The sequence below is a fragment of the Amblyomma mixtum genome, chromosome 3, assembly GCF_055824585.1.
Source record: "Amblyomma mixtum isolate Tamu chromosome 3, ASM5582458v1, whole genome shotgun sequence".
Lineage (NCBI taxonomy): Eukaryota > Metazoa > Arthropoda > Arachnida > Ixodida > Ixodidae > Amblyomma > Amblyomma mixtum.
In genome coordinates, this window is record NC_143014.1 from 112,478,642 (window position 1) to 112,493,167 (window position 14,526).

The 14,526-nt window shown below is 53.5% G+C and overlaps 1 protein-coding gene across 5 annotated transcripts in view; it reads left to right on the top strand.

Moving 5' to 3' along the window:
* The window catches only part of Tep2 (Thioester-containing protein 2), a 104,598-nt gene that overhangs the window by 15,989 nt on the left and 74,083 nt on the right, over positions 1-14,526 (top strand). Inside the window, exon 1 of one of the 5 annotated variants that reach the window (XM_089580751.1) lies at positions 11,337-11,441. The exons of 1 other annotated variant lie outside the window; for it this stretch is intronic. The gene's annotated coding sequence lies outside the window, so the exon portion shown is untranslated. Of the gene's footprint in view, positions 1-11,336; positions 11,442-12,725; positions 12,996-14,526 lie in introns of those variants that run through there. 3 more of the 5 variants (XM_089580752.1, XM_089580753.1, XM_089580754.1) reach the window with 3 other exon arrangements.

Below are 14,526 nucleotides of genomic sequence, written 5' to 3' on the forward strand. Positions count from 1 at the left end.
CTCCTTGGGCGCCTTCACCCATCTCCTTAGCCGGGGGTCACGGTCACTGTCCCGCCGCTAAATGGGGACATCTGCGCTCTACGCGCCGTCGGCTCGGTGGTGCCCTAGCCCGGCTGGCCCGAGGATCAGTTTCGTGAGTGTTGTGTCCGGTCTGCGTTGTTGGTGAATAAAGAGGCCGAGGATGCGGATCTCCTTGGCCTCTCTAATCGGACCCGAAGGGAGTGGGAGGTGAATTGAAGTGTCGTCCCGAGGGGAGGGACGAATCTGGACAAATTCTGATTTGGTGGGAACACATTGGAGACCACAGTATGCAGCGTAAGCGTCCACTACCTCCACTGCCTGTTGAAGGCAGGTCTCCATGTGTCCGAGGTTGCCTTCTGTTTCCCAGATAGAGATATAATTCGCATATAAGGCATGTCGAATGCCGGGCATGGAACTTAATTTTGCGGGAAGGTCTTTCATTGCAAGGTTGAAGAGGAGGGGAGATAACACCGCATCCTGTGGTGTACCCCGGGATCCGATGGTATGGCGACCAGGTGGGCCGTATGGTCCGCAGGGTCTCCAATGAGCGTGGGGGGTTACGGAGCAGAGATGCCTTGCGGCTGTCGCATGCCTTCGTAACGAGTAGAATTCTCTAATCAACCCCCTACCTTCGCATGCGCAAACACGACGAGGACCAACTCGAGGTCATACACGGCAAAGTCATCAAACAGGCTCTTGACCTTCCCATTGCCGCATCCAACCAGCGTTTGTTGGACCTGGGGGTGGTCAACACCTATCGGGAACTCCGAGACGCCCATCTCCTCAACCAATACACGCGCCTATCACAAACTCCATCTGGCCGCCGCATTCTTTACCGACTCCATATCCAACACGCCATCACCTTTGAGGAACGGGTACGAGCACCAGAACCCTGGAGACGCGCCCACAGGGTCTGTCCCATTCCCCGCAACATGTCAGACTTTGACCATAATGGCCGTGGCCAGGCGCGTGCGGAAGCACTGGAGCGACATTATGGTTGACAACACGTGCACTACGTGGAAGCACCCCCCTCCCACCGTGGGGGGTGGTTCACTGCGGCAGTGGCCCACAATATCAACACAGTGGCAGGACTCACGTTCCGCGCCTACAGCACAACACATGCGCAGGAAATCGCGATTGCGCTCGCCCTCTCCCTCCCAATAGTGAAACACATCATTTCTGATTCGAAGGGGGAATGCCGGAATTTTGAGCTGTTTGATACCTCCTCTCGCCTATTGCATCATACAAAATTACTGTCGGTGCAGCGACCCTCCAAACTGCAACCTCATCTGGGCTTCCGGCCACCAGGGACTCCAGGGCAATGAGAGCCCCACCTCGATGGACACTTCCGAGGCGTACACGCGAAGAGCCTTCGCGCCCAGCACGCGTCCCGACGGGCGTCGAAAAGTGGCATGCACCTCCATGTTCCTGTGCTGGCTCGCTCCCCCTCGCGAGCCGACTGAAAAAATGTCAAGCCGTAAACAGAAGATGGTTGGGGAGCTGCAAGCATTCCAAGAAAGTTTAGGGGAACCTGAAAGAGCTTCCAGCCATGAAGAAGAGTCCCCGAGAGCGCCGCGTTCCTCCGATTGTTGTAAACCAGACCCAGCTTCAAACGCGCGCGCTAGTGCCCGTGCGCAGGCGCCGATATCTGACATGCACAGATATCTGCGCCCCGCCCGCACCCGCTCGCGCGTCGCGCCTTGCGCATGCGCAGACAGGCTCCAGCGTACGCCCGTGCTCATAGGCGCTCCGCCCGTACGCCTCGGAAGTGTCCATCGAGGTGGGGCTTAAGGCGCATCTCCTAATGGAACCATCCGAGGCGCACGAGCACAGCGCCTACGCGCCCAGCGCCGCGCCGCGTCAAGCGTCGGAAAACATACGCAATTCGATGGCCTGTCGCCTCTTGTCGCTGGTACTCGCGAAGGGCCGTACCGGATGCCGAGAGAACTGCGTTCTCTGTTTGGTGTACACCGACCGCAAACCAGCGAGCCACTTCCGACGCCGGCGCGAGCGCGGCGCAAATATGACATGGGCAGATAATTTCCGAGCGCCAGCTCGCGTCTGCGCCTTGCGCATGCGCAGACCGGCTCCGGCGTACGCTGGTACGCGTAGGCGCTGCGCTCGTGCGCCCCGGATGGGCCCATGGAGATGCGCGTCAAGCGTGGAGATGCGGTCCGCGCGCTCACTCCCCGCGCACTCACATTTGCTCTGGAAGCCTACTCCAAGCCCGCCCATCTAATTACATTCAAAGACATCACTATATATTATAAGCCAACAGCCACAGAAACCAAGGAGCACAGGGGATTTTTTTTAATTATTTTTTTTGTGGTGTTGATCAAGTAAGAATATTACTGAATATGCTGTCGCTTAAAGCTAATTGATTAGAAAAGCAGAAGAAAAAACAACCACATGCCGCCGGTGGGATCCGAACCCATGACCTCCGAATTACGCGTCCGGTGCTCTACCTCTGAGCTACGGCGACGGCTGTCAAACCTTCTGCTTTGACTACGTCACACCAGCGGTAACTCAGGACGTTCCACGTCCGCCGCTTACGAACGCGGGTGGCGCTGATGAACACTCTCAAGGTTAGGTTATTTGTAAACATAAATACCCCCGAAAGCAGAAGGTTTGACAGCCGTCGCCGTAGCTCAGAGGTAGAGCACCGGACGCGTAATTCGGAGGTCGTGGGTTCGTATCCCACCGGCGGCATGTGGTTGTTTTTTCTTCTGCTTTTCTAATCAATTAGCTTTAAGCGACAACATATTCAGTAATATTCTTACTTGATCAACACCACAAAAAAAAATAATTAAAAAAAAATCCCCTGTGCTCCTTGGTTTCTGTGGCTGTTGGCTTCTCTCATATTTATAACGAGCCCCTCATTCCCCTTCCCTTGTTTGCTTTATATATTATAAGGACAGTCACTGCCGCTTCGCGGAACCCTGTAAGGGTCTCTGGAGAGCACACGAACGGCTCCTTCTCAAAATTTTTACAAATACAATGCTGTGCCCGGCAGTATTGAAGCACTTCAACACAGAATTTGATAATGGCTGCAGCCTGTGTGGAGCGACCTTCTCGTACGTTTTCCACATGGTCTGGGCCTGCCCTTCCAATCCCCACCCATCCCAGTCCTTCATCTCCCACCCTTCTAGGGAGGCCTGGGAGGCGGCGCTGCTCAGCTGTCATGACCTGCAGTCCCAACGGACCTTGGTCGCCAGGGCGCGAGCGGCGTATACGCCACTGGCGCTCCGGGATAGGAGCTCCACCTAGATTTGTGAGGACCTGGGCCGAGAGAGCCTAGGCCCAAACACCTCCTTGTACATAATCAGTAAATGTTTACCACCACCACCACCACCGAGGATCAGCTCTTACACGAAGGGGCGGCCACTGCTTCTGGAGCGAAAGCGCGCGCCTTTTGGTTCCTCGCTGACGTGCTGTCGCTGGTAGTGATTGGCTGTGGTGCCCGTTCGGTGGTGCTGCTCGCGCGGCGCCGGCAGTGTCTGTCTGCAGGGCTCGGGAAGGGTGCGTGATGATTTCACTCTGAGCTAGGGCGTCTGGCTCCGAAAAGCCGGCGTTGACTTTCTGCGTGCCCTTCTTCCTCTTTTCTGTTGAGGGTGAGGAGAAGCTGTTGATTGGGGGGGGGGGGGGGGGGTTACATTGTCGAAGAAGAGGCTGGTTTCGCTTGCGCCTAACGTACAGCCCCCGTCACGGATAAACGAGAATATGCAGCAGGTGCTGAACTGCGCGGAGAAAACTGCGCTCCTTCCACTCCCGAGAGGAGGGCTGTTGCTGGCTGCTGGCGACAGCCGCGTACCAGAGCTGCGGCTCACGACGGGTCCTCCGGTCACATGCAAATGCCGAGGTAGTTTGGGGTTTTCCACATTGCATGCCTGCAGTAGTTTCTTTCTGGTTCGTTGTGCTTGCGAAAGCAATCGTCGCACCGTCTTGAAGTGGTTGTGCTTTTCCCCGGCAGTTACGTGCCGAGACAATTGCTTCTGCAATCGTCGTCCCCTTGTTTTTGGACAATTCTTCCGCGAAGTGAGACGTGCCACAGTGCGCGACGCTGTTGAAAGCTTGCCTTCCCCTTTTTATTTTCCCCTACGGCAACTTCACTCTGGACCCTAGGTGAATCGCTAATTTAAACAATACGTTCCGCAGCGACGATCACGGACGGTTGTTTCACCCGTTTGTATTGTCTTAGTTTTTTAATGAAGCACTGCAGCGTGACGCTTGGAGTGCTGGGGGAAAACAACGGAGCTGTGTCGGCTTGCAGGCAGTGCGCTTCCTGAACAGACGCAGCCCCAGCGGCTTTTTACGACGCACTAATCTGCATCGCTTGCTAGTCGCTGCTATCCTGATTATCGGATGCTGCAAAAACATGCAAAGATGCAACCAACGATCAGGAAATTCTCAGAGCAGCAGGGTATGTCGGCCTTATGCCGGCATTGCGAAAATGAGGAACGGGTTGCCTTGCCGACTACACCCAGAAACACGCCGTCTTCTGCTCTATGAATATTGCGTGAGAGCGTCTTGCGCGGCGTCACGACGTCGAGCGGAACGATGCCGATCAGCGCGAACGCGATCGGCCGCCAATGACGACGTCGAAGCCGCCTGTTGCTAATGCGGGCGTTGCGAAATCTGCGTGCGTTTAGGGCTACATAGTTACGAGCCAACGCCTACAGGAAGTTCCCGCGAAGACTGTTGTGGGCACTTTGCGGGCGGTCGTGGAACTGCGGGCATTTTACCGAGCCGGCAAAATTCCCGGTAAAATTCCGCTTAGTGACGAAAGGCCTTTGTTTTCACGGGGCTGGAGATTTCACCGCACGTGTAGCCAGCAGAGCGTTGTTGATGCACTGACCCGTGGCGCAGACGGACCCTGTTCTCTCTCGCAGAGGGGAAGGCAACCACAACGTACACTTCTAGAGGTTGAAGTTGGGAGAGGGAGGGAGGCGGGGGGGGGGGCGTTTGAGTTATGGTGGCGGAAAAGCAGGGAAGAAAATGCCTTTGCTCCTGTTTGCGTACGCTTGTGATGTCCAGCAAGTCTAGTCGAGCACTCGCAGAGCGTACTCCGAATGCAGGGGACGGTTGCCTGCTTGGTTAGGAAAAAATGGAGACGTCGTGTACATCAAATAAGACGGCGGCCGTTCTACGCGAGCCTCGCGTGTTCCTGCAGCTGCCTGCGGAACGTTTCCGCGGAGGTTTCTTCCCTTGTCGTTCGTACGCTTTTTATAGCCGGGCTTGAGAAGCTGGCCGCAGCCCTCGCAGCGGGATCGGCAGCGTCTATCGGAGAACGACCTGGCCTTCTTATACGCATAGCGGAAGCGTGGTGGGAAGCGCCCCAGCGCCGGTGTACGTGGGAACAGGTTTTTATGCGCCGTGTGCTGTGGGAATTTCGCATGCTTTCGCAAGATGCACCTGACCGTCTCTGCTCCGTGCTCCTCGTTACGCGGCCACTGCGATCTTTCTTTATCGGAGGCACTTTCTTCGGCCTGACAGTGACGAAGTGCGTCCTCGTGTGCGAACCACAACTTGCTACCATGACGCTCCCGTGCGGGGCCTGTTTGCGGGGGAGCCTTCTTCATCATCTCGTATGAGCCTCTGAAATTTTCCGTGCATTTCTGTAATCCGGCCCTTATCTCTGAGGCGACGTGCTGCGACACTCCGCGCTAACGAGGTCCGCTAGACGCCACCCTGTGCTCGCACTGATGCGTGCATGCTCGTGGCATTGCGCGGGCTATCATTTACTGCATGGTTTATCTTCGTGTGCTTCCGCCTTTACATGCTATAATGCCGGAGTTAACGACCGTTGAGGTTACATTCTATCTGGCTGTAGTCCGAACCTTCGAACATGTAGCGAGAGAGGCGGCATATTGAATGAAGGGATTTCACTTGCACCGGGGCGATTGGGATTTTACCGAGACATTCCGGCAAGCTGTTGAACGACTTGACCGTGCATGTTGTCGCTTTTTGATTTTGCACACACCGTCCAGAAACGACAAAAAAAAAGGATGCTTTTTTCTAGCGAGTGTTCTTATTATTGAAGGAAAGAGTATTTACGCTGCGATTGTATCGTGTATAATGTGCAAGGAAATGAACTCTCATCACGCGCAGTGGAATGTGATGCTGTTTCTCGCTATATAGCTCGTTATCCATTCTATCAGGCGAATGGTGAAGGAAAAGTGAACAGCGGCGGGTGAGTTGTGCGCTCTCTTGTTTTAATAGGAGGGTCTCATGAAGGCTCGTAATTGGTATTTGAAGCAAAAAGCTGCGTCCTTCGGTAATGTGTGCGCTTAATGCCTTATCAAAGTGTGGCAAACACTCTGCTTTCTCTAACATACGTTTTAAACTGTTTTATTGTCGGAGCTTGCGGTTTATTTATGCTCAGTACAAGTGCGGGCTTAGCGTCCACTGAGCTGGGTGTTTGCAAGGAGTTTCGCATCATTTGGCTTTTCTCCACTAACATACATGCAGAGCGAGGCCCGTATGTAGCGCAGTGATCGCCGTTACCGCGAACACGCGAGCAGGTTATTTTCGATGCTGCTGCAATAAGATATCGAGAGATTCAAGGTATACACGTAGCAGATGGCGCGGTGCTACAGCAGTCGGCTCGGGAGCGTCTCAGCGGCATGGTGTTCGTGATCGGTGATCGCCACTGTACACGGCTTCTCCTGTTTATATCCACAGTGGTCCAATACTCGGTTGCCTGTGGCGTATTGAACACGCTTATCTGTAGGCGATCCGTGGGCTGCCTTGATCGCTGTCGTTCTTTGCGTTAATCCCGGTCGCATTCGCGAGAAGATTATAGCGTGCCGCCGCATGCGCTCAGGCGTCTCGGAAGACCGTACCGGGCACCGCGTGTGCCATCTCTCGAGAGTCCGCCTTGACGAGGAACACAAACGCGGCCGTGATCAGCGCGCGCGGTTAACCGGTCCGAGGTCACCGCGAGCACGTTTTCCGAGCTCCTTGCACGTGCAGCAGCAGCAGCTCGCCCATGCGGTGCAGCGGCTGCCGCTTCCGCGTGTTACCGTGTTTGCCCTCGCGATGGAGCGGCGAGCAAGTGTTTGGGGGCGGTGAAGGCGTGCTGTGCGCGGACCGGTCGGGTCGATCATCGCCGGTGACGGACAGGGCTGTTCGCTGATGCCTGGCGTCGCGATGGGGCATCGTGGCGAGGTGAAATCCGTGCCGGACGTCGGCCTCGCAGCTGCGAGCAAGGTCACGGGCGGCGCCGCGCCGCATCTGTCGCGACCCTGCGGCTTCTTGGGAAGAAGGGGCGCAAAAAGCGCGCTGCGCCGTTCGTGCTCGTGTTCTTCGTACAAGTGGTGCCCCACGTCGAGTAGTAAAGCTGTGACCGGTATTGCTATAGCCGGTCGTTCAGTGGAAACAGGAGCAGCCTTTATTTGTGGACTATAGTTAATATTTTCAAGAACGCTTTTGAGCGGAGGGGAAAAAAAAAAGTCTGACAGGAAGTTTTGTTTACCCGCGCTGCAGAAAATGCCCGAAAGTGTCAGAGGAGAATGCGGTTGCTGCCGCTCGCGGTCCCTTGTAGCGGCTACTGGAACCTAAGCGCCCCGTGTCAGCAGAGTAGCGCTGTCAGTTTGCGGGATGCTTGCAAAACGCGCTCCTTCCGCGAAAATTCCTGATGAGCGCGTTTTGATCCGGGTGCAAGAAAAAAAAAATGAGACGATTACGTTAGGCGGTAATGCGAAATTTTAGCGCAGCTCTTCACGGCTGGCAGGTGGCGTGTTATACGCTGATAGCCACCATCCGGGATCTTTCTGTGGCAGCCACCTTCGAGGTGGATTGGCAAGAAAAACTGTGCGCTTTATGGTAAACAGAAATGCCCTCTAAAATTTTCAGACGTGTTCTTCAAAGATTTTCACGTTATTCATTACCAAAGCTGGCGAAAACAGCAACGTGCTTAAAAATGACGGCTTTAGACGCTGTATCTACTACACCAGCAACATTATGCAACTTGTTTTTAATGCTTATGAATATTCATATAGTGTACAACATTTTATCGCCAGCTCAAGTCCTTGTATACAGTTATTTGCGTTCTTGAAGTTTGCGCAATAATATTTCCTTATCCATGCAAGATATGGCGTCGAATTTTATATTCGCTCGTAGATAAGTTTGTGCTGAATGCAGCGTTAAATGTTTGCAGTTATAGGTTCCTTTCCCTTTTATTAAGCCGCCACGGTGGCTCTGTGGCTATGGTGCTCGGCTGCTGGCCCGAAAGACGCGGGTTCGATCCCGGTCGCGGCGGCTGAATTTCTTTGGAGGAGAAATTCGAGGCCCGTGTACTGTGCGATGTCAGTGCACGTTCAAGAACCCCAGGTGGTCGAAATTTCCGGAGCCCTCCACTACGGCGTCTCTCATAGCCTTAGTCGCTTTGGGACGTTAAACCCCATAAACCAAACCAAACCCTTTTATTAAAAAAGTTACCCAAAAAGTTTGCAAATTTTTAGAAGGAAAAAATAGAAATCGTCAAAAAGGACTGGACGCACTTCACAGCAGCCATAGAGGTTCTGTATAAAATTTCAAGCACCTCCTCGTGATATATTTTCAGTTATTCGTAACCAAACGAGCCCAAAACAGCAGTGGACGTAAGAGCGGGAGCTCATCTTTTCATGACCGAGATTTTTTTTTTTTTTTGTGACTGGAAATTCTTTTGTGGACAATGGCGGATCCTTCTTTCCAGACATCGGGCATATGATGACACATAAAAATATTAGGCAAATCGAGGATGTCGATCAGCCATTTGCATGAGTTTATCGGAAATCACCCTCTTGGTGAAACGCTGCACACGGGACTCCTCTGTTCAAATTGTAAATTGTGGTGTTTAACGTCTCGAAGTGACACTTGGGCTATGAGGGACGCCGTAATAGAGGACTGTGGTTCAGTTTAGACCATCGCACAGTACACGGGCGAACAGCCGAACGACAAAGCCCTTACAATTCCCTTACGTTCATATCGGCTTCCCGTTTAGCTAACAAAAATTTGAGGCTTTTATCAGGTCGTCTCAGGCATTCTATGAAAGTGCTCATCATGTTCAGTCGCTATTTCAGCCATTCATTGCGTGTATTTCTAGTTCCTGGCGTCATCGCTGCGCGTGCACTCTGAATATCGTCCCTGGCCAGTTTCGGTTTGCTGTTTTCGCTGTTCTAAAATGGTTCCACTCGGTATTCTTGAAAAATGGTCTGTTGTGGCGGCCAAAGGGAGGGGCCTGTAAGAAATTTGATGTGGTTATCATCTCAAAACGTTCGATAAATCCCCGGAGTTAGCCTTTCAGAAGTACCATTATAGTTCTTCACAGCGCGACTAACAAATCCTGCTGACTGGTTGCTTTTAGCACAGAGGGTACATTATGAAAAGTAATAAATGCGTTTTTTTTTTTACATTCGAGCCTGTAGATATTGCTTTGATAATGCCGCAAACGTGTCGTCAGTGGCGGAATCGACAGTCTGTTCCTTTAGTGTCCGGAGAAATAAGGGTTACTTGAAAACACGCAGCGTGGAAATCGTGTCGTTGCCTTCAGAATCGTGCCTTCAGGACAGTGTCGTTGATTTCACCGAAGGAAGCGTCAGCTAATCTCCGCGCGTGTATTCCATTAGCCGCAGTTTTCTTCTACTTGCCGGCCGCATTGAGCCCTGCTCACGACATCGCCGCGGTCGTCGCTTGTGCGCCGTTCCCATAGGAGCGAGCCCATACAGGTGTGCTGCTGCCGCCTCATTCGCAGCGTCACCGAGGGCCTCGTTTGCCTGCGGCCGAATAGGCACCGGGTGGTTCAAGGCTTTCATTCCAATTAGGGCGTCTCGATGCCTGCTTGCCTCCGCTCCGCTTGACGAGTTCCCTTTGAGCTGCGCATGTGACCCATGCGTGACGTGTTCCACTTTCGATGTCGTTATAGAGGATGCGTTCTGCGCGCTCCCGCGTTCCCTTCCCCCTTGTTACTCTCGGCCGCCCCCTATTGTCGCGACGCCTGCTTCGCAAACGCGGCTATATATGGCGTGACTCTTCCACGTGGAGGTTCTGGCCATCAATGACCTCACGACGTCCACTATAGCTCCTTCTTTTAATCGTGTACTATCGTATCGCCCTCTATAGCCAGGTTGATTAACGCTGCCTGTGTGCCATGCGTCGTTCAGAAAGGGCAGTCTCTTTCTCCCGGCATTTCTGCCTGCTCGAGTTCACTTCGCTGAAGCTTGAAATTATTACAGGTGAACGGACGCCAGGCAAACGCGGCGGCGATGTATAAATTTGCCGGAAAGTAGCGACATTGGCCGTCTTTTGAAGAGCAAGCTGGCAGTATGTCATTTGAGCGGGATCGAAGGAAATGAAACAGTTTTGTACAGCTATTTGGCGAAATCAAATATTTGTGTACGCGATGTCGCATCACTCAAGATGCTGAGAGAACTGTTTTCCTTTACACTTTGATTACTTTGATTTGTCGCAATATTATTAAGGGCCGTTCCCGTTTTCTCTAACTAAAGATACTTTTGGTTGAATCATCGCTGTGCTGCTTGCGCTTATTATTTTTTAGATATAGGCTTGGCGGCCACGCAAGAAAAATACTGAACGTCTGTGCACGCATATCTCAAAAATAATAAGCGCAAGCAGCACAGCGATGATGGCCACGTAAAGCAGCGCTTCCCTTTCTATCTCCAGCGCTGACGTGTTGTGGATAAGGCGCTCGTACTGCCGTGGTGCCGACTTTCACTGCCGTCGTGCGTCAATTCCGCAAACATTCGGCTGTCGAAGTTGCTCTTTCTATCAGGTCGTTTGTTCTCTCACGCGTAAACAACCACAAAGTCGAGGCATGCGCACATCGTTATCTCGACTGCTGCCCGAGTGAAGCGCGAACGCGTACCTGCCCGTGGTGCGTTCAAGTTTCCTTGTTTTGACAAGACGTGTAGTTCCCTCGCCGCATGCGCGCCTTTTTTTCCACCCAACGCAGCGTTTTCCCCCTGCTGACGACCCATACTCGCTGCGCTGCGTAAAAGGCGCCCAGAAAGGTGCACCGTCCTTCGCCGGAATAAATCATTGCGAAAGAGCGTTTGTTTCGAGGTTAACCCGCGCGAAACTCCGCCGACCGGGGATGGGAGGAACGGAAAGAGAAGACGCGCGAATGAACCTGTGGGCGTTTTCCCGCCGCATGCTTCCGGCACTTCGCCGTACTTGCCTTCGCTGCCGATGTCTCAAGGGGTTGAAATTGGGCACATTTCTTCGTCTTTCTTTCTTCTTTGCTGCATCTGCCTGAAGGATTCGTCATTCCGATCTCTCTCCCTTTCTCTCTCCGGTTCGCGGTGTCCTGTCGTGATGCGGGCCTCACCAGCCTCACAGGTGACAGGATCTTCTGTTCGGCACAGACCCCTGGAGTTTTTTCTCCGAGAGCTTTTCGAGCGTGATCGGCGGCTTCCTTCTGCGTAAGTGGTTCCTCGTCTCGAGGGGGTTGGAAGAGGGTGGTGGTGGTTGTTGGTGGTGGGAGACGCGGACTTTCACCGGCGACCCAGATACGAGTTGGCGCGCTATGCGTGTCCTCTCCAGAGCGTGCGCCCTGGGGCGTCGCGTCCTGTGTGTTCCCTGGCTTTGGCTTGGCCGCACCGCGTCAGGTGGGCCTCTTTCTTTTCTTAGCTCTACTTTTTCCTTTCGGGAAGGGTGCGGACCGTGACGTCAGATGGCGAGGTATTGCTACTGCCTTTTCTTTTCCTTGTCTACCGGGCGTTTCTTCGGGGAAGCTCAGCTCCACCTGCCGGGCTCGAATGATGGGCGCCGAGGGGGGCAGGCTAGCCGCCGAATGGACACTGGCGCTTTCGCCCTTGGATCCACGCGAGCGGCGCTCTTTCGGAACCAGTTTTCATCCTAATAGAGGCGTTGAACGCAACGCACGAGTGCAGAAACTCAATTGCTGGACACTGCAAAGGGTTCATTTGTTTCCTTTTCTCTCTGTGCCACTCTTTGTTGGAAGCTTTCGTGTTTTCCCCCGAGCGTGCTGCTTGTGCGGGTATAAGTCGGCCCCGGAGAGGGTAATGCGAATGCCAATTCTTTTTTTTTTTTTTTTTGCTGCAATGAATTTGCAGTCGCCCCGCGAAACCGGGGATTTCCGAGGCCCATTCATAGCAAGGTAAGGCAGCTGCCTTTCCTCTCCGCCGTTTGGCCCTGATCGGGAGCGAACTTTTCGTCGCCTGCATTCTGCGGCCCCTCGTGGCCGCCAGCCTCTTTTGCTGAACGTCTTTCGCTAGGCACGGCGTTTGCCGTGGTTTCGGCGGCCGATTATGCCATTTCGTCACCATCGCGTTGTCTTTAGTCGCCATGCTGCGTGGGCCGTTATTTTCGCCGCCCGTGAGTCACTGTGACGCTACCGCTTGACTCACTGATCGGTCGGCGATTTCGCGGTTCTGCTAGTTGCCGCCAGCGCATTTGGAAGGAGCACGGCGCCGCCGCCTTATCTGCTGCCCGAAGGCGGGAAACGCGTTGCGTTACAAACAAGCGCGGGGCGAAGGTACGCTCTATGACGCCCGCGACGCTGGGACACCCCATTGGCCGACGCCGTTCACACTTGTCCGGTTCTCGGGAGGGGGATCCCCGTTTTGGGACGGCGCGGCTTTGGCTGGGGCCATTCTTTCCTTCCAGCGCCGGCCCCCTCTCTTCGCGCCTCTCTCCCTTGTGACGTTGTTGCTTCGCGTACGCCAGGGCACGTATCGCGCGTGTTTTGACGGCACGCCGCCAATCGCTTCGAGCTCGATTCAGGAGCGGGCGGTCGTGGTGCGGTGGTGCCGGACAACGTCGAAAACGGCCGTGAAGCCTTCAGGCGTGCCAAGACCGCCACTCATCGCACACGCGCGCTTGGGTAGAGTGCATGCGGCCTGTGTCTCGAGACCGTGCGCGAGTGGAGAGTCGCTACCAGCCGTCGAGTGCGCTGCCAACGGTAGGAATACCAATCTTCGTTGCTTGCACCGAATTTCGGATCTACAGTAACGGTGAGATTTGAAGCTTCATGCCGTGGCGAGTTTACGCCTGCTCAGTTTTTCAACTGCGGCGGCATTTGCAAGGCCACTGAACAGAATTCGAAATGCGAATCTGGCAGTTGCGACGTAAACGACAATCATTGTGTGCGCTTTTGTCTCTTGCGCTGCCGCTGTTTAGTACCGCACTTAGCTTCCACCATGATTAAAACCCTGAGATTGTTTTACTTGTCTTTGCTTCTGGTTACATCATAGTTTCTAATTAATACCCATAGGGAAAGCTGGCGCCACCATCTGTGCGAGTTTCTGTGCGGTTTCGTGTTTGGCTTGGCTAGTGTTGGGCCGAAAAAGTGGATTGTGCCTCGAATTGGTAGTTGCACCGTGATGCTCTCGTCTATGCGCAGAATAAGTTTACGTTTTCCACTGATTAAACACAAGTGGAAGTTCGGTGTTAGGCAGGTATGGGAACTTTCACAGCATTTCTTCGAGGTTTGTCTCGAGAAGAGTCGTATTTTCCCATGTTTTATGCCCACCAATAGGCAAGAAAGAAAGCTGGTCTTCCCGCCATCCTGCGCCGTCTCTCCATAATGGATGAATAGTATCGCCACCAGCTTTCCCTCTAGTTATATTAAAAAAGAAGCTCTGTGGGATACATGACGCATGCGTGCAGCTCGGCTCAAGTTACCTTATAGCCGTCAGCGCCAGTGTTTGCTATGCTGGGCTGGTCGCTAACTGCACACGTTGGCTGAAGCTTTAAGGAATTGCATTCATCTCCCATTGAACTTAGCCTTGGAGAAGTTCACTTTAAAGCGAGAGGTAAGAAAGTTGAAGTGAGGTAGTGTCTCATCTCATGCAGGCTGTAAATGCTATAGAAGAAATTTTGCCCCATATCGGTCATATGTTTCTTTGTTGTGCTTGTCTTGTTGCTAGCGGTGGTCTGTGGTAAAAGTAGTGCACGGCGCCGCTGGTGCGATACAAGTGTTTCCTTTCTGCATGTTGCGCATTTACTGCGCAGCAGCTGCACAAGCGGTCCTGTGTGGGGTAGTTTGTTCGCACGAGCGTTACTCCTCTCCCCCTTAGCAGACGTGGTGATCAAGACATCCGGTTTGGAGATGACGTGTAAATAATTGCTGCAGCCACCGAAGACGGTCCATTCATGGGCAAACGCTAGGGAAAAGGAGGCTTATCAGATCAAAATTGATCAGGCCGCAAGCATCGATCCTTTTCTGTCATCGAGTGCATGGGGACGACGTTCTAGTTAGATACGACGGTCGGTTAGCGTACTTCGCGTGAAATCTTGAATACGCAAACGGTTAAGTGGCGGCGTTCGACAGCCCATTCCCGGTGGGTCTGTTGCCCACAGGCACGGAAAGTCTGGGGGGTACTCAGTAGGCGGGCACTGGCCGGCTGGTCTAGGAAGGCGTTGCGGAGGCCGTCGCTCCCACACCGGCTGGTGGGATTGCGCTCATGCGCGCAATAGTAATGCTATTCGGCGTAGTCATGCCCTCACGAGGGAAGTTAAAATAGCTTTACTGGCCGTTTTCAT